Source organism: Salvia miltiorrhiza, chromosome 5 (genome assembly GCF_028751815.1).
Source record: "Salvia miltiorrhiza cultivar Shanhuang (shh) chromosome 5, IMPLAD_Smil_shh, whole genome shotgun sequence".
NCBI classification, from domain to species: Eukaryota; Viridiplantae; Streptophyta; class Magnoliopsida; order Lamiales; family Lamiaceae; genus Salvia; species Salvia miltiorrhiza.
Window position 1 is genome coordinate 23,595,871 of NC_080391.1, and position 22,242 is coordinate 23,618,112.

The 22,242-nt window shown below is 40.1% G+C and overlaps 1 non-coding gene across 1 annotated transcript; it reads left to right on the forward strand.

The window, feature by feature from the left end:
• The first annotated feature begins 5,322 nt into the window (after positions 1 to 5,322).
• On the forward strand, positions 5,323 to 5,395 carry TRNAK-UUU (transfer RNA lysine (anticodon UUU)). Its single transcript has one exon. It is a non-coding gene; the product is annotated as a tRNA-Lys (tRNA).
• Positions 5,396 to 22,242: the final 16,847 nt, after the last annotated feature.

The window sequence follows — 22,242 nt, forward strand, 5'->3', positions numbered from 1 at the left end:
TACTAATATTTAGTAATTAGTATTTGGAAAATTACATAGAATTAGGGTTGAACATTTTTTTTTTCTTCTTCAGACCATTTTCAATTAGGGCAAACGTATCCATTTAATGAAAAAGTGGCCCATTTTCATAAGAGTAAAATTTTGAAATAGCCAAAATGAATCATAAAATACAAATTATGGCCACTCATTGAAAAAACATAAATTTTGGTCATTTTTATAGCTTTGGGACGTTTTTGCCCTTAATTGGGCGGACTGGGTAGGGTCAGGCACGCGGGTCGGGTTAGGCACTTATAACACTATTAGTGCCATAAGAGCATCAACAACGGCGGGTGCAATGGCGGGATCGAACCCGGCCTATCGCACCCGCCACCGTTGCCGCACCCGGGAGCAATGGAGATGTTGCAATTGGGCGCACCGAGTGCAATGGAAGGGGGTGGCAACACGCGCCCCTTTTCAAGCAAAAATAAAATTATATCAAAACTATAATTAAATCCATTGCACCCAAGTGGGTGCAATACCATTGTTGAACATTGTTGAACTGGGTGCAATAGAAGTGGTCTCCACTTCTATTGCACCCACGGTTGTTGATGCTCTAAGTGCCAACAATTTTTTTTTTACTCCCCCTGCCCTGTCTACCCCCTAGACCCCCGACCCCACCCACCCCCCCTCCACCCACTCACCCACCCCCAAGCCCAAAAAAAAAAATTACCCCCCCCCTGCCCTGTCTACCCCCAGACCCTCGACCCCACCCACCCCCCCCCCCCCCCACCCACCCCCAAGCCAAAATTTTTTTACTCCTCCTAGATAAAAATAAATCAAATTTTACTTTGGTTATTTTATTTTATGGCACTTATGGCACTAATAGTGCCATAAGTGCCAACGAAAATCCAAAATAAAATAAAGTAAAATGGTCTTTTTAGCACTTATGGCACTATAAGTGCCAAACATGCAGAACAAATATAGAAACAACAACATCATCTAAACCCTAAATGGAACATTTAAACCCTAAATGGATAATCTAAACCCTAAATGGAACATCTAAACCCTAAATGGATAATCTAAACCCTAAATGGAATATCTAAACCCTAGGGGAAGTGTTTAAAAAGGACATTTTGGCACTTATGGCACTAATAGTGCCATATTAGTGCCATAAAATAAAATAACAAAAGTAAAATTTGATTTATTTTTATCTAGGAGGAGTAAAAAAAAAATTTGGCTTGGGGGTGGGTGGTGGGGGGGGGGGGGGTCGAGGGTCTGGGGGGTAGACAAGGAAGGGGAAGTAAAAAAAAAAATTGGCTTGGAGGTGGGTGGTGGGGGCGGGGGGTGGGTGGGTGGGGTCGGGGGTCTGGGGGGGTAGACAAGGAAAGGGAAGTAAAAAAAAAAATTTTTGGCTTGGGGGTGGGTGGTGGGTGGGGGGGGGTGGGGTCGGGGGGTCTGGGGGGTAGACAAGGCAGGGGAAGTAAAAAAAAAATTTGGCTTCGGGGTGGGGGGTGGGTGGGGTCGGGGGTCTGGGGGTAGACAAGGCAAGGGAAGTAAATTTTTTTTTTTTTTTTTGGCTTGGGGGTGGGTGGTGGGTGGGGGGGGGGGTGGGGTCGGGGGTCTAGGGGCAGGGGAGTAAAAAAAAATTGGCTTGGGGTGGGTGGGGTCAAGGGGTAGATAGGGCGCAGAGAATTAAAAAAATAAAAAAATAATTTTTTTTACTTAGGGGTATATTAGGCATATTGCCTAATTAATGGCCATAATTTGTGTTTTTTCAATTAGTGGTCAAATATTGTGTTTGCATGTTCAATGTGGCCATTTGATACCATTGTTTCTTTTCATAATTGCCTCTTTTTTATCTCTCACTAAACAAATTGGTAGTTTTCACCAGTAGCTCTTATGTTTATTTTTCTAAGCCTTCACTCATTGTAAACATCTCCTTACCATTGTGAAGTATATTATTAAGCTCTAAACTTGCAAAACTGAAAATGATTAGTTTGTAAGATTGGGGTTGAAAGATTAAGGAGGTTCAACCTTAATCATCTATCTGTTTTAATGCAGTAATGATTTTTGTAACCTTAAGGAGGTTCAACCTTAACCCATGTCGAACTCATAGCCAATGCGATTGGCCAAGCTCTCGAGTCTCTTATCAGTGGTACGGTTGATTTCGCGAAGCACCTCGCATACACCACTCAGATCTTCGCGTGCTTTGCGCTTTCTTCCACCAACTACACCAGTGTTCGTCTCCTTGTTGGTTCTCCCAAGGCTGCTTTGCCCTACAGTTTCCTCGACCATTTCAGGGTCAGGTATGTCGTCGTGATTAACATGGTAATTTGATTCGGGAGTGAGTCGTGAGATGTTTTCGTGGCGTTGCATTTCATTCACAGCATCCATAACGTCTTCCAATCCTCCAACAAAGGCCATGACTTATACCTCATCAATCTTGCATTTGGATCACACTGCAACAAAACAAAGGAACACTTATGAATAGCATCAGTTTCATTGCCAACAAGAGAAGAAAGCTACGTTTGAAAAGTACCTTGAGAATTTGCTCCCATTGCTCATTCGTGCAATCGATCATGTGATCGTCGTTGCTATTAAATCCGATCCCGCTGTGTCCTAGCATCGCTGACAAGCTATAGTAGTTTTTTTTTCCATGCACATATCTTAGAGTTGATGTGCGGAACACCTTTCAAATCGGTTTCGGGAAATACATTACCTCATCGCCTCCTCTAGTTTAGTGAGATACCCCGCCCTGAAACCATTATCCGATTTCCAACCTTGCACCACCAACTCCTTAAGCGAGCCTATCAGCGTCTCTTCCTCCTTACATGTCCAACTCCGACGTGTTTTGTCGGTCTTAGTGACACGGACACAGCATTGGTCAGTGCTCCCTAAATCAGCAAGTACATAGAGTTAAACATCGTTGTGTATCCTGACGCTCATACACAACAAATAATCAAACATTCGTTGCTCAAGTTTTACACACAAGATGAAAAAAAAATAATAATAACAGAACTTAGCCATTACAAATATCATGGACACAACGTTTGAAGGTTCTGAAGGAGAACCAAAATTCACATGTACATACCGGACACAAGTTAACGAGCAAGTTTCACAAATCATCGAATTTTTGGTATACCGTAAATTACGGTACGGTATTGTACCGTACCGAAATTCTTTGGTACCATCTCGCGGTATACCGATATATGCCGATACCACGGTTAGGGTTGTCGATCGGTTCGAGTTCGGTTACCCGTACCCACATTTTCGGTTACCCGAATCTAAAATTGTCATATTTCACTAACCATTCTCGAACCGTTTTAGGAGTTCCCAATAACCGTTTCGATTACCTGATTCGGTTATTTGGGTATCCGAAATACCCATTTAAAAAATTAAAATTCAAATAATTTGCTAGATAGAGAATTTGAACTCTGATCTCCAAAAAAAACATAAAGCAACTTATCCACTAAACTAAAGCTCATTCTTATACATTAAATATATCATAATTTTATTTTAGCTAAGAATCGATTTTAAAAAAAAGAACAAATTAATAAATTAATAATTAAAATGTATATAATATATATATATTAAATAATTTATTAAATAATTTTTGGTCATTTCGGTTAACCCGTTTCGGTTATCGGGTTAACCGATACTCGAATTTTTTTTTAAAATGATACCCGAAACTGAACCGATAACCAAAAAATTTGGTTATTGGATACCCAAACCCAAAAATTTTGGTTCGGTTAACGGATTATCCAAAACCCGATAACCAATTAGATAGGCCTAACCACGGTATACACTGAAAAATCGGTATATATTGTTGTTTCGGTATATACCACAATACCGGTATATATCAAAATAATCAGTATGCCGTACTGATTGAAATAAGTTACATATATATACACACACATATATAATTCTAGACTTTTTAGAAGGTTATTTATATTTGTTTAATGAAATTTCGGTATGCCCAAGTACACGGTATATCGTAATATTTTGGTAAATTTAAGCATGAAATGATATACAAATAATTTCGGTATACCGTAAAGTACGGCATACTGACTTTCGATACGATACACTGCACTATCGATACGATATCGACATGAGAAAAATTCATACCGCAATTTTCAGTATGCCGATGTTCGATATACCGAAGGGTTCGGTACTTTCGGACATGGGAGGGAAAAGACATCAGGGAACTAGCTGCCCGAGGAAAAGGAAGAAGAATTATCGGTATGAAAATTCTCATACCACAGTTTACGGTACGGTATACGGTATGACGAAAAAAATTCAGCATATCGATCCACCCCTAATAATTACTTCATCCGTTCCACTTCAAGTGTCTTATTTTTCTTTCTGGATTTTTCACTTCAAATATTTTGTTTTTCTTTATGGAAAAAATTAATCTGAAAAAGTGAGAATTCTTAGGGTCTACATCATCTTTTCAACTCTACACCACACCACTTAATAATCTAATTTTATCTTTTCCTAAATAAACGAGCCGAAAAATAAACAGAACACTTGAAGTGGAATGAAGGGAATATTATTATTAGTTAGTTATTATTATATTTATATTTTTTATTATATAATAATAATAATAATAATAATAATAATAATAATTATTATTATTATTATTATTATTATTATTATTATTATTATAATATAATTAGGCAATACTAGACAATACTAGACATGTCCTAAATCTTTTCAAATTATTATTATTATTATTATTATTATTATTATTATTATTATTATTATTATTATTATTATTATTATTATTATTATTATTATTATTATTATAATAATAATTTAGATGATTGGGATTAGGCAATACTAGACATGTCCTAAATCTTTTCAAATTAGTACTTTTATTGCAAATATGAACAAAAGAGCAAAAATAAAACAAAAGCAGCGTCGCGTCTTTTGTAATCTTACCAGGTTGCTGGAGCCTATCTTACTCAATTGTAGAAGTCCACCAATCCACCACTATGTGTGTATCTTGGCCAAATGATAAGGGATTAATGCCTAAAGTTAAAAATTTTGGTTCGAGTCCCCCGCGACGCAATTTTTAAATTTTTTTTATTTAATATTATTAATTAAAAAAAAAAAAAAGTCCACCGCTACAAACACCATTTGAGAAACTTGCAGAAAATAATACATATCACATATGTGCACTAAAATTAATCTACTTTTGACCAAAATCATAATTTTGCAACAATTCTATTTAACTAATGGAAATGTATTTTAATTGAAAACTTTAAATAAATTGGTCTGAAGCATGCAACAGTGTACGATAATTAAAGAATAGATAAAAGTATAACATGATTTTGTCGTATAGCCGTCTTAGCTCAGCTGGTAGAGCGCGTGGCTTTTAACCACGTGGTCGTGGGTTCGATTCCCACAGACGGCGCAGCACTAGTTGTTTCTTTTTAATTTTGTGATCACATTGACTTTTTATACGCACAAATAAAACTGCTCCGAGATTCTCCCTACCCTTAATTTTTTTTCCACTTATTGTCGATATGTATATATTTTTTTAAGAAACAATTAGTCAAATGGTTATAATGAAGATTGAAAATTAATTTTTGGCCCCTAATCTTAAAACATTAAAATATGGTCATTAATTAATTTGGTGGTATGTCTAATTTGCCTTTTTTACTCGATCGCTGGGGTGATTGCTCGGCCGCTGGGGTGATTGCTCGGCCGCTGGGAGCTTATGGGTGAATTGCGCGTTCGCGGGGAAAAGCTAACGCTCGCTGCACGTATAATGCCATAAGTGCCATACGCATCATTTTATTACTTGGTTTTATTTTAGATTTCCGTTGGCACTTATGGCACTATTAGTGCCATAAGTGCCAAAATGACCATTTTAAACACTTCCCCGTAGAGTTTAGATGTTCCATTTAGGGTTTAGATGTTCGATTTATGGTTTAGATTAGTCATTTATGATTTCTTGATTCTATTATTGTTGCATCTGTTGCACGTATGACACTATTAGTGCCATAAGTGCCAAAATGACCATTTTACTTGGTTTTATTTTGGATTTTCGTTGGCACTTATGGCTACCATAAGTGCCAACGAAAATCCAAAATAAAACCAAAGTAAAATCTTGACACTTATGGCACTAATAGTACCCTAACCCGATCCGACACGCGACCTGCGTGCCTGATCCTACCCGGTCAGCCTCATTAAGGGTAAAAACATCCAAATCAATAAAAATGGCCAAATTTTATGTTTTTTTCAATGTATGTCCATAAATTGTGTTTTATGCTTCATTTTGGCTACTTCAAAATTTTACTCTTTATTTAATATTGTAAGTATTGCGAAATAAAGTTATTTAATCGCACAAATGCTACAATGTATTTCTAACAAATACCAGAAAAGTTAGAATGCATAACGATTGATAACATTCTACTATACTTCCTCCGTCCCAATATAAATGTCCCATAATTTTTGGACACAAAAATTAAAAAAATATAGAAAATAGATAAAGTGAGTTTGATGAAAATTATTTAAATATTAGGTATAAAGAGAGAATATATTATAAAAAAAAATGAGATATTTATATTTGGACGTCCCATTATGAAAAATGAGACACTTATATTGGAACGGAGGAAGTATAAAGCATGAGTAGCCAGCTTGCTTCCGCTCGAAAACAATATTTGTCAAGTTGGCCTTATACTTGTTGTACACACCTAGTTTATTTTTAGGGATTAGTCTTAATATATTTTTATTGATAAATTTATCATGGTAAAATGAATAATAATAATAAAAAATTCCTTTAATTTTATCTTTCTTTTTCCTTATTTTCTATTAAAGAGAAGTTGACCATTTTTAATTCCACATTTTCACTTCAAAGATGTGATAATATTATTTATTCTTAAAGTGAAAAGAATGAATGAAAAACGGTGAGATTCACTTTTGTGGAAAATGAGGGAAAATAAGAAGCCACTTAAAGGAATAAATTTTTGTTATCCCTCATTTTTTTCATGATAAATTTATCAATCATAAAGAACACATCTTAATAGATAAAAATAGTAAGGTTAATCTATTGTTCACTGTGATGGATTGAAACTTTGAGATATCTCAAACCCTTTTATTATTTGTTACCATGGGCGGATTTACTTAGTGGCTGCACTGGGCAGCCCAGTGCAACCACAATCTTTTTTTCTATATATATGTAATATACTCTCTCCGTCCACGAAATGAGTACCCATTTGTGGACGACACGAATTTTAAGAAATGTATGGAGTGTAGTGTGAATAGTTTAAGGGTCCCACTTTTTGAGTGTATTAATTAAAGAGATGTGTGTGGTACACTTGCCAAAAAGGGAAATGGGTACTCATTTCGTCGACGGACGAAAAAGAAAATATGAGTATTCATTTCGTGGACGGAGGGAGTATTTAGTTTAATATGTACATAGTTCAATTCATAGCCCAGTCTAGCCTAAAAAAAAGATAGTTTTTTTAACATAATAAAAAAAGTGAAATTATTTTATTAAACTAGAATAATTTTTAAAAAATATATAGATGTAGCTCTTTATGTGCTTCAAATGTACCTATTATTGAATCAATAAAAGAGTACAACTATATATTATATTAAGTGATTGATTTCTAATTCTTAGTTCATTAAAATTCTACTTAGACACAAAAAAAAAAATGTACAGACTGTCCAAAAAAATTTGACTCGGGGCCTACCGCCCCCGAACCCCCGTACAATACCTTCAAGAAGTTCAGCCCCCCATCAACAAATTCTAGATCCGCCCCTGTTTGTTACAGTATCATTTAAGTTAATTAGTTTTGATTGATTCTTATTCCATTGAAAATGTGAGATTAGAGAAATTATACTCTTGAGCATACAAATACTTAATCATGCAAAGTAAATATCGTTAAAAGGTCGTAAATGATTTGAATCATTTGAGTTGATTGAAACATAATTCAAAAAAAAAAAAAATCAATCTAAAATATAAATAAATGAGCTGTTTCGAACCCAGTTTGATTTTAGTATGATAAAAACACAAAACTTCCTATTCTCTGCCGTCACTAGTGAATTAGACACCACGGTAGATACCTATTGCTACATAGTATTATATTTTCTTAATTATTTACATTTTCGGGATATCACATAATTTCACAGAAAAGATCAATGATTATTTTTGAAACACAGTTAATTTCTAATATCCCACATGTGTCAGTGGCGGAGCCACATTGTACCCCCAAATTTCTTATATTTCTTATTTTATATATATGTGTGTGTAATACATGAAAAAATATAATATATTATTTTAATAATTATAATATTCATATTAATTATTTAATATTTTATAGTGATTTGTTATATTAGTTTGTTAAATTTGTATTATTTTTGACTTATTTTCATTTTTTAGATAATTTTTAGTATTGAATTTGAGTCAATGATCGAATCAAAGTAAAATTATGAACTATTAATAATGAATTAGTTTATTTTTTTAGAATATGAAATATATATTTTTTTTAAATGCGTAACAGTAGGTCTTTATATGCTTTCAATGTACTTGTACGTCGTTGGATGAATAGAAGTGCAAACAACTATTTATTATATTAAGTGATTGATTCTAATTATAAGTTCATTAAAATTCTACTTGAATATAAAAATGAATTATACAGAATGTTTAAAATAATTAGCTCGGGAGCTCTCGCCCCCGAACCCTCATACAAATATTTTCAGATATCGTATAAATTTAATACCCCAAATCACAAATCCTGGATCCGTCACTGACATGTGTAAACCTACTTTTAGAAAATCTAAAGTGCAGATGGCCTGTGTTGCAACAAAAAAAAAGGTTACATGTGACAATCTGTCGTGTAGTGTATTATAGTCCAAAACTTGTGAAAGAATAAAGATTTTTACAGATGAAAAAAGTGAATGAAATGGCTTAAAAATATAGAAAAAGGAAAAGGAAACTTTCATAACATGGCTTCTTGTTTCCTCTATCTCTTATTGTCGAGTCACCTCTGCATTATTTAATGATGGCTGTGCAACCCAAATTATACATTGGAAAACACGATCGATAATGTTCTATGTTTCTTATGCACGTGGAAGATAATTAGAATTTAGAATAAGAAAATAAATAAAAGTGCCACGATAGAAAATAGTCACTGGAACAGTGAAAATAAAACAGTAACCACCAACTTAATAATATACTGTATAAAAATTCACAACAGAGAACTCCTCAGAGCATCTACAATGGAGCTTGCTGGGCAGGCTCGAGCCGCGCACCAACTAGACCCTCCGCATTGCTGCACCCCCGGCTTAAATCGGGGCTGGAGACCGTGTTGGATTACAAGCTCGCGGGCGTAGTTACAATGAAACCAGAAATGTAGGAGATGAGAATACAAGGGAAAAACTGTATTGAAATTACAATGTAATAAACCAGAAAAAGCAGCCGAGTCGAGGAGGGTCCTTTGTCCGCAAGACGAGATACGCCCCGGTAGTGCTCTCGGTTTGGCGTGTCGTCCCCAAAGATGAAACAGCTCTGCCATGACTCCTCCGACAGCAGCAGTTACGTGCCCAGGTCCTCCCGGGCCAAGCCCTAGTGGGCTTCGTGTGCATGCGCGTAGGCCCAACCGAGTTGGTCCCCTTCGAACCAAGTTTTCGCGTAGGCCCAACCGAGTTGGTCCCCTTCGAACCAAGTTTTCGTTGGTCCAAAAAGATAAGAGTCGATGTGGGCCTAGGGTAGGCCCAAAGGCCAGCCCAAAGACCAATTGCCAAGTCCAAGTCCACGGCCGCGCGTCGGGTGACGGGGACGGGGACGGGGACGGGGACGGGACAGGGGCCGGGCGCCGGGCGTCGGGGCCGGGGCCGGGCGGGCGGCGGCGGCGGCGGCGCGCACGTGTGGGCTTTGCAACCCGTCACGTGTGCACACAGTTTTATTACATCCTGTGATGTAATAGCTTTTATACTGTATAAATGTGATCCACATCCCGATGTGGGATAAGCATTAAATCTTATTTAATGCTTGTCTTTTCCCACGACTCCATGTTTCAAGTACCCAACTTTAAACAATTATTTCTCACTCACCGGAAAACGGTTTTGAGTAAATAAATATACTACGATCATCTACTCGGAACGTAGATCGATCCTGTCCCATTTAATTCTGCTAAATTAAATGTTTTCGGTACTCGAAAAAATATCAAAGATTGGTTACTCACAACCAATTTCCAACAATCCCCCACATGAGTGGAAATAGCCAAATGCAAATGCAGACACAAGCTCTGTTCTCAAGAGACCTTAGTGCATTAGAATAGGTGGTTTGCGGCCTTGAACCATCCTTAGTTAATACTATCGGATATACTGGTGAATTGGTAGAACTTGATGTCTTTGAACCATTTCTCCTTCGTGTATACCGAGACAACAGTATTAACACACTAACGCCTCAACCTCATTTCGTTCTCACGTTTTTGTCCTTTGCGGGCCTTGGACAGCTCTTTGGATTCATAAGTGTTAGGTCGATGCGGCCCCCACATCTCACTTGTATAGGTGATTCTTTCCCGAGTATCCTGCTATACTCAACCTCCCCGAGGTGTTTACGAATCATTAAAAGTCAATGACTTAACATTACCACTAAGCAGGTTTCAACACTCAGTTGCTCTCTAGGGAATGCAAGTAGATGAGTGTTCTACTTGGAATCTTATAGCTTAGTTTTCCCATTGAACCACGTTCTTGGGATCTCCAGTCATCATGGTTGGGTTACCACTATAATCATCCTTATTTTGTGGATTTAACACCCATTCCCTCTAGCAATTTATACATTTGATCTCGATTCAAAGCTTTAGTGAGCGGATCGGCCAGATTATCTATTGACTTTATATAGTCAATTGAGATAACTCCACTTTCGATCAAATGTCTTACGGTATTATGTCGTCGACGTATGTGTCGAGACTTACCGTTGTACAACCCACTTTTCGCCCTTCCAATAGCTGCTTGATTGTCGCAGTTTATCATGACGGGCGGTACGGGTTTTGACCAACATGGAATATCTTCCAAAAAGTTTCGTAGCCACTCGGCTTCTTCACCTGCTTTGTCTAAAGCGATGAATTCTGATTCCATGGTGGATCTAGCAATACATGTCTGTTTTGTAGACCTCCACGAGATTGCTCCTCCCCCTATAGTGAACACGTAACCACTCGTTGATAACGAGTCTTTCGCGTCGGATATCCAGTTAGCATCACAGTACCCTTCAAGTACCGGGGGGTATCTCGTGTAGTGTATTCCAAAATTTAGAGTATACTTTAAGTATCTCAAAACTCTCTCAAGTGCTTTCCAATGCTCTTTACTTGGATTGCTTGTATAGAGACTCAATTTGTTCACTGGGCATGCAAGATCAGGTCGAGTGCAATTTGTAATATACATAAGGCACCCAATGATCCTTGCATATTCTTCCTGTGCGACAGGTTCACCCATGTTCTTCTTCATGTGAACGTTGAGTTCTAATGGGGTTTTTACAGGCGATTTGTCAAACGCATTAAACCTTTTGAGCACTTTCTCAATGTAATGAGATTGTGTCAAAGTTATTCCATTAGTGGTCCTGAGAATTTTCATTCCAAGGATCACGTCAGCCAACCCCATGTCTTTCATGTCAAAATTTCTTTTTAACATGTTCTTTGTATCAACAATGATACGATTGTTGCTTCCCATAATCAACATGTCGTCTACATAGAGACACACCATAACGTACCCGTTATTGGTGTTCTTGATGTAGACACATTTGTCACATTCGTTGATTTTGAAACCATTTGACAACATGACATTGTCAAATTTCAAGTGCCATTGCAGCGGCGCTTGTTTTAGTCCATAAAGAGACTTTACTAGTTTGCATACCTTTTTCTCTTGTCCAGGTACTACAAACCCTTCAGGTTGCTCCATATAGACTTCTTCTTCCAGATCACCGTTTAAGAACGCAGTTTTGACATCCATTTGATGAATCTCAAGATTGTGCAGAGCAGCAATCGCGAGAAGCACTCGAATAGATGTAATCCTCGTCACTGGTGAATAGGTATCGAAAAAATCGTACCCCTCACGCTGCTTAAATCCTTTAACGACTAAGCGCGCCTTATACTTGTCTATTGATCCATCAGCTTTATATTTCCTTTTAGGATCCATTTACATCCTAAGGGTTTACAACCTTCAGGTAAATCAACCAACACCCAAGTGTGGTTTTGCATGATTGAATCAATTTTACTCTGGTCTGCTTCCCTCCAGAGTAGTCCGTCTGGTCTAGAGAACGCCACTTTGATAGATGAAAGTTCTTCATCTAGCATGAAGGCGATATATTCTGGACCAAAGTCCTTGGCAATCCTGCCTCGTTTACTACGTCTTGGTTCTGACACTTCAAGGTCAGGGCCTGGTCGCTTTCGCGATTCGGGCACTGTCTCAACAGGTTCAGAACTAGTAGCTTCTTCTCTAGTATTGTTGGTTGTACTAGCTTCTTCTTTTCCCTTGTCTTTACAAGGAAAGATATTCTCAAAGTAAACAGCGTTATTTGATTCCATCGTCATTCCTACAGTCATTGTTGGAATGTCTGATTTGTGAACCAAAAAGCGATGTGCATTGCTGTTTAGTGCATACCCAATAAAGATACAATCAATTGTTTTAGGACCGATTGTGACTTGTTTGGGTGGAGGCACTTGTACCTTGGCTAGACACCCCCACACTTTAAGGTATTTGTATGAGGGCTTTCTGCCTTTCCACAACTCATAGGGAGTGACGTCCCTTCCCTTGAGTGGTATTTTATTGAGGATATAGTTGGCTGATAGAACAGCCTCTCCCCACATGTTCTGGGGTAACCCAGAACTAATCAACATGACATTCATCATCTCCTTAAGAGTTCGATTCTTGCGTTCAGCAACACCATTAGATTGAGGTGAATATGGAGCAGTTGTTTGATGTATTATACCACTAGCGTTGCATAATTCCTCAAACGGAGCAACATATTCTCCCCCTCTATCACTTCGAACCATCTTAATTCGACTACCAAGTTGATTCTCGGCTTCTGTTTTGAAGTTCTTGAAAGCTTCAATAGCCTCATCTTTACTTCTTAGAAGATAAAGATAGCAATACCTTGTGCAGTCATCAATAAAAGTGATAAAGTACTTCTTATCACCTCGAGTTTGCACAAACTTTAGATCACACACGTCGGTGCGGATTAGTTCTAAAGGTTTAGTGCTCCTTTCCACAGAATGAAACGGAGACTTCGTCATTTTTGCTTCAACACAAATTTGACATTTGTTTTGAGTGTTAAACTCGTTTATTTTTAGTAAATCCATATTTACTAATCTTTTTATCGCATTTAGATTAATATGTCCTAATCTACAATGCCATAAATCACAACACTCAACCAAGTAAGAGGAAGTAGTAGCATTTTCATTGATAGGTTTGTCAGTTACACGCTTGACAGACTGAACATTAAGCTTGAAAAGCCCATTGGTGAGAAAACCCCTACCAAGGTACTTTCCAAACTTGGTTACAACAACTTTCTCGGACTCAAATACAAGTCTAAAGCCCTTATTAACTAGTATAGACCCCGAGATGAGATTCTTGCGGATGTCCGGGACATGCAGCACATCCTTCAAGGTTATCTCCGTGCCGGATGAAAGCTTGAGCACCACATCACCCATTCCGGCAACTTCCGACAACGCTTGGTTACCCATGCTTAGCTTCCTCCCTTCAACAGCTTTGTAGGTAGAGAAGCGCCTCTTGTCGGAGCACACGTGCACGGTTGCGCCCGTGTCAATGAACCAAGCACCTTGGTTCTCAACAAGGTTGACCTCCTCGGTGATAACCGCCGCTAAGTCATCCTCGTTCCAATCGTCGAAGTCCTTCTCGACAACGTTGGCATCTTGCTTCGCCTTCTTCTTCTTGGGCTTGCGACAGTCTTTCGTCAAGTGGCCCGGTTTGCCACAGTTGTAGCAATCGCCTTCGAACTTGCGGGCATGAGCTTTAGCTTTGCCTTTGCCTTTGTCCTTGGGATTAGGACGCCCACGTTTGTTGGAGTTGGATGGGCCACCACGCTCCAACAAGTTAGCTTTGGCCTCAACTTGGCCCTTCCCCTTGCCATCGATCCTCCTTTCCTCGCATTCGATGCGAAGCCTCACGATCAAGTCCTCAAACGTCATCCCCTTTCGTTTGTGTTTGAAGTAGGTCTTGAAGTCCTTCCAACTTGGGGGCAATTTTTCAATCACCGCCATCACGGTGAATGAGTCGGAGACCACATGTCCCTCGGCGAGTACGTCGTGCAAGATAAGTTGGAATTCTTGCACTTGGTCGATGACGGGCCTCGAGTCCACCATCTTGTACTCCATGTACCTGGTTACACAAGTATTCTTAGTGCTAGCATCATTTAGCTTATACTTTTTGTCTAGTGCCTCCCACAACACTTTGGAGGTCTTTACATCAACATATACTTTGTACAAACTGTCCCCTAGACCACCTAGAAGGAAATTTTTACAAAGAAAATCGCCATTATGCCACGCATCATAGGCTGCACGAACGGTGAAGCTCGTCTCGTTCTCCGCCGGTGTGGGCGGCTCGTTGTCCGTCAAGTATCCCGCATACCCCAACGTCGTGAGGTAGAAGAACATCTTTTGACGCCAACTCTTGTAGTCGGAGCCACAAAACTTTGGTGGCTTGTCGGCGGTTGCGTTCGCCCTTGGGGGTTGGGTTGGCACCGACCCCACCATGTGGCCATAGCCCATCATGTTGGTCCCGAAGGCCCCAACGTTTTGTCCAAACATGGACCCCATGGAACCACTCGAAGTGGAACCAAATGTTGATCCAAACGAGGTTTGGCCAACCGTTCCTTGCGTGGAACTTTCTCCTCCAAAAGTTGTTTGGTTAGCACCAAACATGAACGGAAGTGGTGCCGTTCCTTGCGTGGAATTTTCTCCTCCAAAAGTTGTTTGGTTAGCACCAAACATGAACGGAAGCGGTGTTGGACCACCAAAATGTCCACCACTAAAGGTGGAGGCAGCAGCGGCAGAGGTGGCGGGTGCCACGGTTGATGCGGCCGCGGCGGAGGCGGCGGCAGAGGCAGCGGCAGCGGCAACGGCGTTGGCAGCCTCGGTGGAGTTCGCAGGACCGGTCGACATCTCCAGCAAAGGTGTTTAAGTTTCGAAAGTTTTAAGTTCAATTACAAGTTCAAAACTCCCACGTTGCAAGCTTATCTCGTCTTGCGATTGTTGGATTACAAGCTCGCGGGCGTAGTTACAATGAAACCAGAAATGTAGGAGATGAGAATACAAGGGAAAAACTGTATTGAAATTACAAAGTAATAAACCAGGAAAAGCAGCCGAGTCGAGGAGGGTCCTCTGTCCGCAAGACGAGATACGCCCCGGTAGTGCTCTCGGTTTGGCGTGTCGTCCCCAAAGATGAAACGGCTTCGTCTCGTAGGTAGCAGCACCGCACACCAACGAGCTTCGGCGAACTGGAACGAGGCGAGAACAGAACTCAACAGATGATGCAGAATGCAGCAGAGTTTTGGTGTAAAATGCTTGTTTCAAATGTGTGGATGATGCATGGAGGCTGTCCTATTTATAGGCACAGTCCACATCAAATGGGGGAGCCTGCGGGATTAATACCATTGATGGTATTCAAAAGGTGTCGGGGGTTACAGCAGTAACAACCCTGCTGTTTGAATCTGCCATAACTCCTCCGACAGCAGTTACAGATCTGCCATGACTCCTCCGACAGCAGCAGTTACGTGGGAAGCTTCCTGGGAGACCAAGGGTCCTCCCGGGCCAAGCCCTAGTGGGCTTCGTGTGCATGCGCGTAGTTGGGCCACGTCCCCTTCGAACCAAGTTTTCGTTGGTCCAAAAAGATAAGAGTCGATGTGGGCCTAGGGTAGGCCCAAAGGCCAGCCCAAAGACCACCCAAAGACCAATTGCCAAGATCCAAGTCCAAGTCCAAGTCCACGGCCGCGCGTCGGGTGACGGGGACGGGGATAGGCCGGGCCGGGACCGGGATCGGGGCCGGGCGCCGAGCGTCGGGGCCGGGGCCGGGGGGGCGGCGGCGGCGCGCGCGTGTGGGCTTTGCAACCCGTCACGTGTGCACACAGTTTTATTACATCCTGTGATGTAATAGCTTTTATACTGTAATAAATGTGATCCACATCCCGATGTGGGATAAGCATTAAATCTTATTTAATGCTTGTCTTTTCCCACGACTCCATGTTTCAAGTACCCAACTTTAAACAATTATTTCTCACTCACCGGAAAACGGTTTTGAGTAAATAAATATACTACGATCATCTACTCGGAACGTAGATCGATCCTGTCCCATTTAATTCTGCTAAATTAAATGTTTTCGGTACTCGAAAAAATATCAAAGATTGGTTACTCACAACCAATTTCCAACAGACCGAAGGTTGTTATTTGATGTGCGTGTTATGTTATGCACACGCGCCAATTAGAAAAAGATGATTTTAAATTCCGAATTCGACCGTTTGAGTTTTGTTTTTTTTATTCCAAGTAACCGTTGTTGTCATGGCAGTTTATTTTATTATTATTTTTAATTTAATATTTTCTATAAATATCTAGTACTTTCATTCATTTTTTACACCACATCTAAATTCATACTTCTTCCTTTCTTCTTCTTCTTCTTGTTTGACTTCTTCTTTCTCTTCAAAAATAAAAAAAATGGAACATGACTTCAACAATTGGTTCACCAACCAATCAAATTCACCACGGATCCCAAATTCTAATTCTATCAGCCTTTTGCCGTTTTCTCAAGCCTCCAACGCATTCAACTCTCAAGATCTTGAGGCTATATATCAACTTGAACGAAACTCAATTCGTTCAAGATGATGAAGTCGCCGAGATGCTTGTGCTCCCCAATTCTATCAGGCTAGCCTGTAGGGCTAATTGAGCTCGAAAATTTTATATTTATCTTGACAAATTTATATTTTATAAGAAATAAATTGACGCATAAATAAGTAATATTTCAAGATTGACTTGCATGATACATAATATTCAACTCGTATAGCCTATAGGAATAGAGATGCATATTTTTTTTCAAAATGATTACCATTTTCTAATTTTTGCATCTTGAAGTTTATGTTAAGTAGTGAGTATTAGATTAAAAACATAAAAAGTGAAATGATGAATATAACTTTCAAATATTGAATCAAAATATATTTCACAGACCTTTAAGAAAATAAAATCTTATTATATTAACTTTCAGAAGCAAAGTAATTAAGCTGGAAAATCAAATAATGAAAACAATTCATATATATCAGGCCAACCTATTGTTTTCAGGTTAGCCGTATAGGGCTCGGGCTATTTTGGGGCCAACCCTATCGGGTTGTCAGGCTCTTCGGATTAAAATTTTATAAGGTTAAAATTTTCAGCCCTAACCCTCTAGGGTTGTCGGTTTATTTGGGCCAGCCCATATAGGTTTTGCGTGGGATTGACATTCCTAGTTCTTATGAATAAAGGTAATAATTTATCATGAACAAATATAACATTGTACTCCAAATAAAAATACTAATTCTTATGCTTAAAAGTAATAATTATAAAAGTGACAGTTATTATGAATAAAAGTGACAATTATTCTGTAGAAAAGTAACAATGTTTCAAATAAAGGTGACAATATATATTTTGATTAAAAGTGACATTTGCAAAAATACGTGATATATATTCTAAATAAAAGTGACAGTTTACAAATTCAAATTTTTAGTGTGCGTGTGTTGATCTAACGATAGAGTGATTTACACCTTATGCTAAAAATCTCCAGAACGCAGTTGGCTCTTCAATTATAGGGCACGCTCGAGTGCATTCAAATGTACGTGCCTCAATTCAAATTAAATCCTAATTATAGTTACAAAATTTTAGTTAATAAGAGAAAAATCCTAATTAACCCGTAATTGATAATAAGACCACTTACTCCAACATTAAACCATTGCTACGAGACAAATGAAAGTGCTATGTTAAGACAAAAATGTTGAGACAGATCGAATGGATCAGGCATGTGGCTGATTGATCAAATCACATGGTGTTCGATAATTATATAAAATAAAGAAACACTGCATAAATAGGATATTAAACTACGATCGAATCTTAAACTATAAATTATTTGATCCAGTTTAAATAACTAGTTTGTAATCCGTCGAGTGTCAACGAAATATCATTTGACGTTATTGATGAGGACTAGAATACTCATCAGCACTGTGCTTGGCAATACAAGAACATCTTACTTGATTACTATTATTGTTATCATCATTCTTATTGAACGAAGCCAACCAGCGCAGGTTTAATTGAAGACCTAGGATAATAAAAAGACTCGGCAGCGTAGACGAAGGTATTTGGCAGTGGGACTCGGCAGCTCAGACGAAGGGACTTGGCGGCGCAGACTACCCAAGTTAATTGGCAGCACAGACTCGCCTGCGCAGCTCAAGGGACTCTGGCGAGGAATCATGCTCGCCAGAGGAATCACGCTCGCCAGAGGAATCATGCTCGCTAGAGGAATCACACTCGCCAGAGGAATCATGCTCGCCAGAGGAATCATACTCGCCAGAGGAATAATACTTAATCAGAGGAAAGGTCCTTGCCAGAGAGAAGGCTTACGCCAGAGGAATCGTCCACCTCACCAGTGAATCTACCTTTTTGCCCCTGACCACGCGGAGTGCATGTTCTCAGATATGAGTTTACTATTTTGGAGACTAAGATCATTGTACTAAGTTTTGGGCCTAAATCCAATTATTAGAGTTCATGGGCCTAAGGTCTTTAGGGCTCACTCTCACATCTATAAATAGAAGGTTAGCATTAGCATTAAGGGGATCATGCTTTATTTCTGAGCAACACTTGTAATATGTAAATACTCTCTCAAAGTATAGTGAAACCAACAAAGAACTCCCGTGGACGTAGATCATTTATGATCGAACCACGTACGTCTTGTCTCGTTTATCGTTTTCTTAATTAGGGTAAGATTTCATGCTTCACCAACTGGCTCCGTCTGTGGAAAACGGGGGCTACGTCGTGAGTTCCGACGAGCCTCTAAAATAAAATGGGAAATTGGGGATGCTGGGGTACTGTTCATCGGAGGGTTACTGTTCATCGTCATACACCAATTGCTCAATATCCAGATCTCTTCAAATCTCTTCAAATCGGCGATTGCCGCCGTGCCCAGATCGAGAATCCTAAGTCTCTCACAGCAAATCGACGATTACTAGCGTCATTGCCGAAGTTTTGTCGATTTGATCGGCAACAAAAATCCCGAATTCGGGATCGATAAACACCTCTGATTCTAGGATGAATCTCTTGATTTGCTTGGAAGAGGGGAAAATCCCCAATTTTCTTATTCATACGTATTCTTCAACAATTTCATACAAATCTTGATAAAACCTGATATGTGTTCGTATTTCTTTGTGTTTCAAAGCAAAGCATCGATAATTTCCTACGATCGAAGTCCGGCGAACATCGCCATCACTCTTGAGTCTCCATTGCGAGAAATTTCAAATCCCTCCTATTGGAATCCTGCATCGAAGTTCAGCAGCGCAGCCAGCTTTGGCCGCCTTTCTCCTTTGTTCATAGCGCAGTCAGCGCCGCCTCTCTCGCTTGCTCTCTCGCTTGTTGCTTCTCGGCAGCGCCGCCTCTCTCGCTTGCTCTCTCGCTTGGTGCTGCTCGGTAACGCAGTCGGCGCCGCCTCTCTCGCTTGTTCTCTCGCTTGGTGCTGCTCGGTAGCGCAGTCAGCGCCGCCTCTCTCGCTTGGTGCTTCTCGGTAACGCAGTCGGCGCCGCCTCTCTCACTTGTTCTCTCGCTTGATTGCTGCTCAGCAGCGCAGCCAGCTGGGACCGCTTTCTCTCCTTTGTTCTTATTCAGCAGCGCAGCCAACTTTGGCCGTTTCTCTCCTTTGTTGTCGTTCATCAGCGCAGCCAGATCTGGCCCGCCTTACCCTCTATTGTTGTTTGGCGGCGCAGCCAACTTGGCAATGTACTTGAACAAATATGATAAATATCATATCACGAAAGGTTAATCCACTAGCAAGTGATGACTCAGCACTACCACCATGTGTATTTTTCAGCTCTGACCGAGCTGTGCTCTGGACATATATTTTTCAACTATGATCGAGTTGCTCTGGACGGATATTTTTTAGCTCTGACCGGGATGCTTTGGGCGAATATTTTCAGTTCTGCATGAAACATTTTACTACAACAAGACAGACCAGATCACTTGTCTTCTAAATTCATTCTCAATAATTGGTTTGTAGCCCTATGAAGAGGGGCTCTCATGTTCTACTAACATTGGTACTTGAGAATTTTTACAGCACGGGATAAACCTGTTTCGGGAAAACACTCGAACAGACATGATAATCACCATCACACGAAGAGGTAATCCACTAACAAGTGGTGACTCAGGTACTTCGCAGAACTATAGTTCCTTATTACATGATCTAAGCTATTTTATCGAAGCATGTGAACACGATTGAGATTTGAAAGATATTCTACTTGAACACTTGGGTATACTAATTATTTATATTATCTTTGATGGGATATGAGAATTTGATATTAACTAGTACGAAGCTGCACACCTTCTGCATATGTGCCTAGACTTGAAATATAAATTGACTAAGTACATGAAGCTGCATACTTGACGGCTTGAAACATATATATACTAAGGCTTGAAACATAATATGAACAACGTACTTCGGGACTATAGTCATGTCAGCGCTGCCACTAGCATCACAATTGAGGACACCAAGCACAAGTATACACATAACATGTTTAGTTGAATCATGCACATGTTACTAAGGGGGGGAGTGGAGTATATGCCACCATGTGTGTTTTCTCGAAAAACTTAGCAAGATATTTGAAGCCTTAACGGCAACTCAGCCGCGTAGCGGATATTAAAACCTTAAATGGTAACTTAACCACGATCCAGAACTGTAAGCCTCAGAATATATCTGAGCTTTCTCAGCACAATTAGGACAGGCTATCTCAGCCTGCGCAGCTATCAAACTCAGAATGTATCTGAGCTTTCTCAGCACAATTAGGACAGGCTATCTCAGCCTGCGCAGCTATCAACCTCAGAATGTATCTGAGCTTTCTCAGCGCAGCCAGGACAGGCTATCTCAGCTTGCGCAGCTATCAACCTCAGAATGCATCTGAGCTATCTCAGTGCAGTCAGGGTAATTATATCAGCGCAGCCCGTGTGGCTATCTCAGTGCAGTCAGAGTAATTATATCAGCGCAGCCCGTGTGGCTATCTCAGTGCAGTCAGAGTAATTATATCAGCGCAGCCCGTGTGGCTATCTCAGTGCAGTCAGAGTAATTATATCAGCGCAGCCCGTGTGGCTATCCCAGTGCAGTCAGGGTAATTATATCAGCGCAGCCCGTGTGGCTATCTCAGTGCAGTCAGAGTAATTATATGAGCGCAACCAGTATGACTATCTCAGCGCAGTCAGAGCAGCTATTTCAAGTACAGGGAAAACAGTTATCTCAGTTATCTCGGTCGGCGCAGAATGTCTGAGTCGTTGTCAGTTCACAGTGTCTATGCTCCGCGCAAAAATATTGTAAGCCGCGAAAGTTAGACAGGATTCTTTGATTATCTATGCTCCGCGCAAAAATATTGTAAGCCGCGAAAGTTAGACAGGGTTCTTTGATTATCTATGCTCCGCGCAAAAATATTGTAAGCCGCGAAAGTTAGACAGGGTTCTTTTATTATCTATGCTCCGCGCAAAAATATTGTAAGCCGCGAAAGTTAGACAGGGGCATTAATTGCAAAATTCAAGGCATTAATTGCAAAATTTCAAGGCATTAATTGCACGACGAGGGCATTAATTGCACAATTCAAGGCATTAATTGCAAAATTTCAAGGCATTAATTGCACGACGAGGGCATTAATTGCAAAATTCAAGGCATTAATTGCAAAATTCACAGCATTTCGCCAGAGGAATCAGCGAAATCCTCGCCAGAGGAATCAGCGAAGTCCTCGCCAGAGGAGTCAGCGAAGTCCTCGCCAGAGGAGTCAGCGAAATCCTCGCCAGAGGAGTCAGCGAAATCCTCGCCAGAGGAATCAGCGAAATCCTCGCCAGAGGAATCAGCGAAGTCCTCGCCAGAGGAGTTAGCGAAATCCTCGCCAGAGGAGTCAGTGAAATCCTTGCCAGAGGAGTCAGCGAAATCCTCAAAAAGCGGAGTCAGAGAAATCCCCAAAAGGCGGGACCAGAGAAATCCCAAGAAAGACAAACACAGGGGGTTCGCCAAAGGAAGAGTCAGAGAAATTACGGCAAC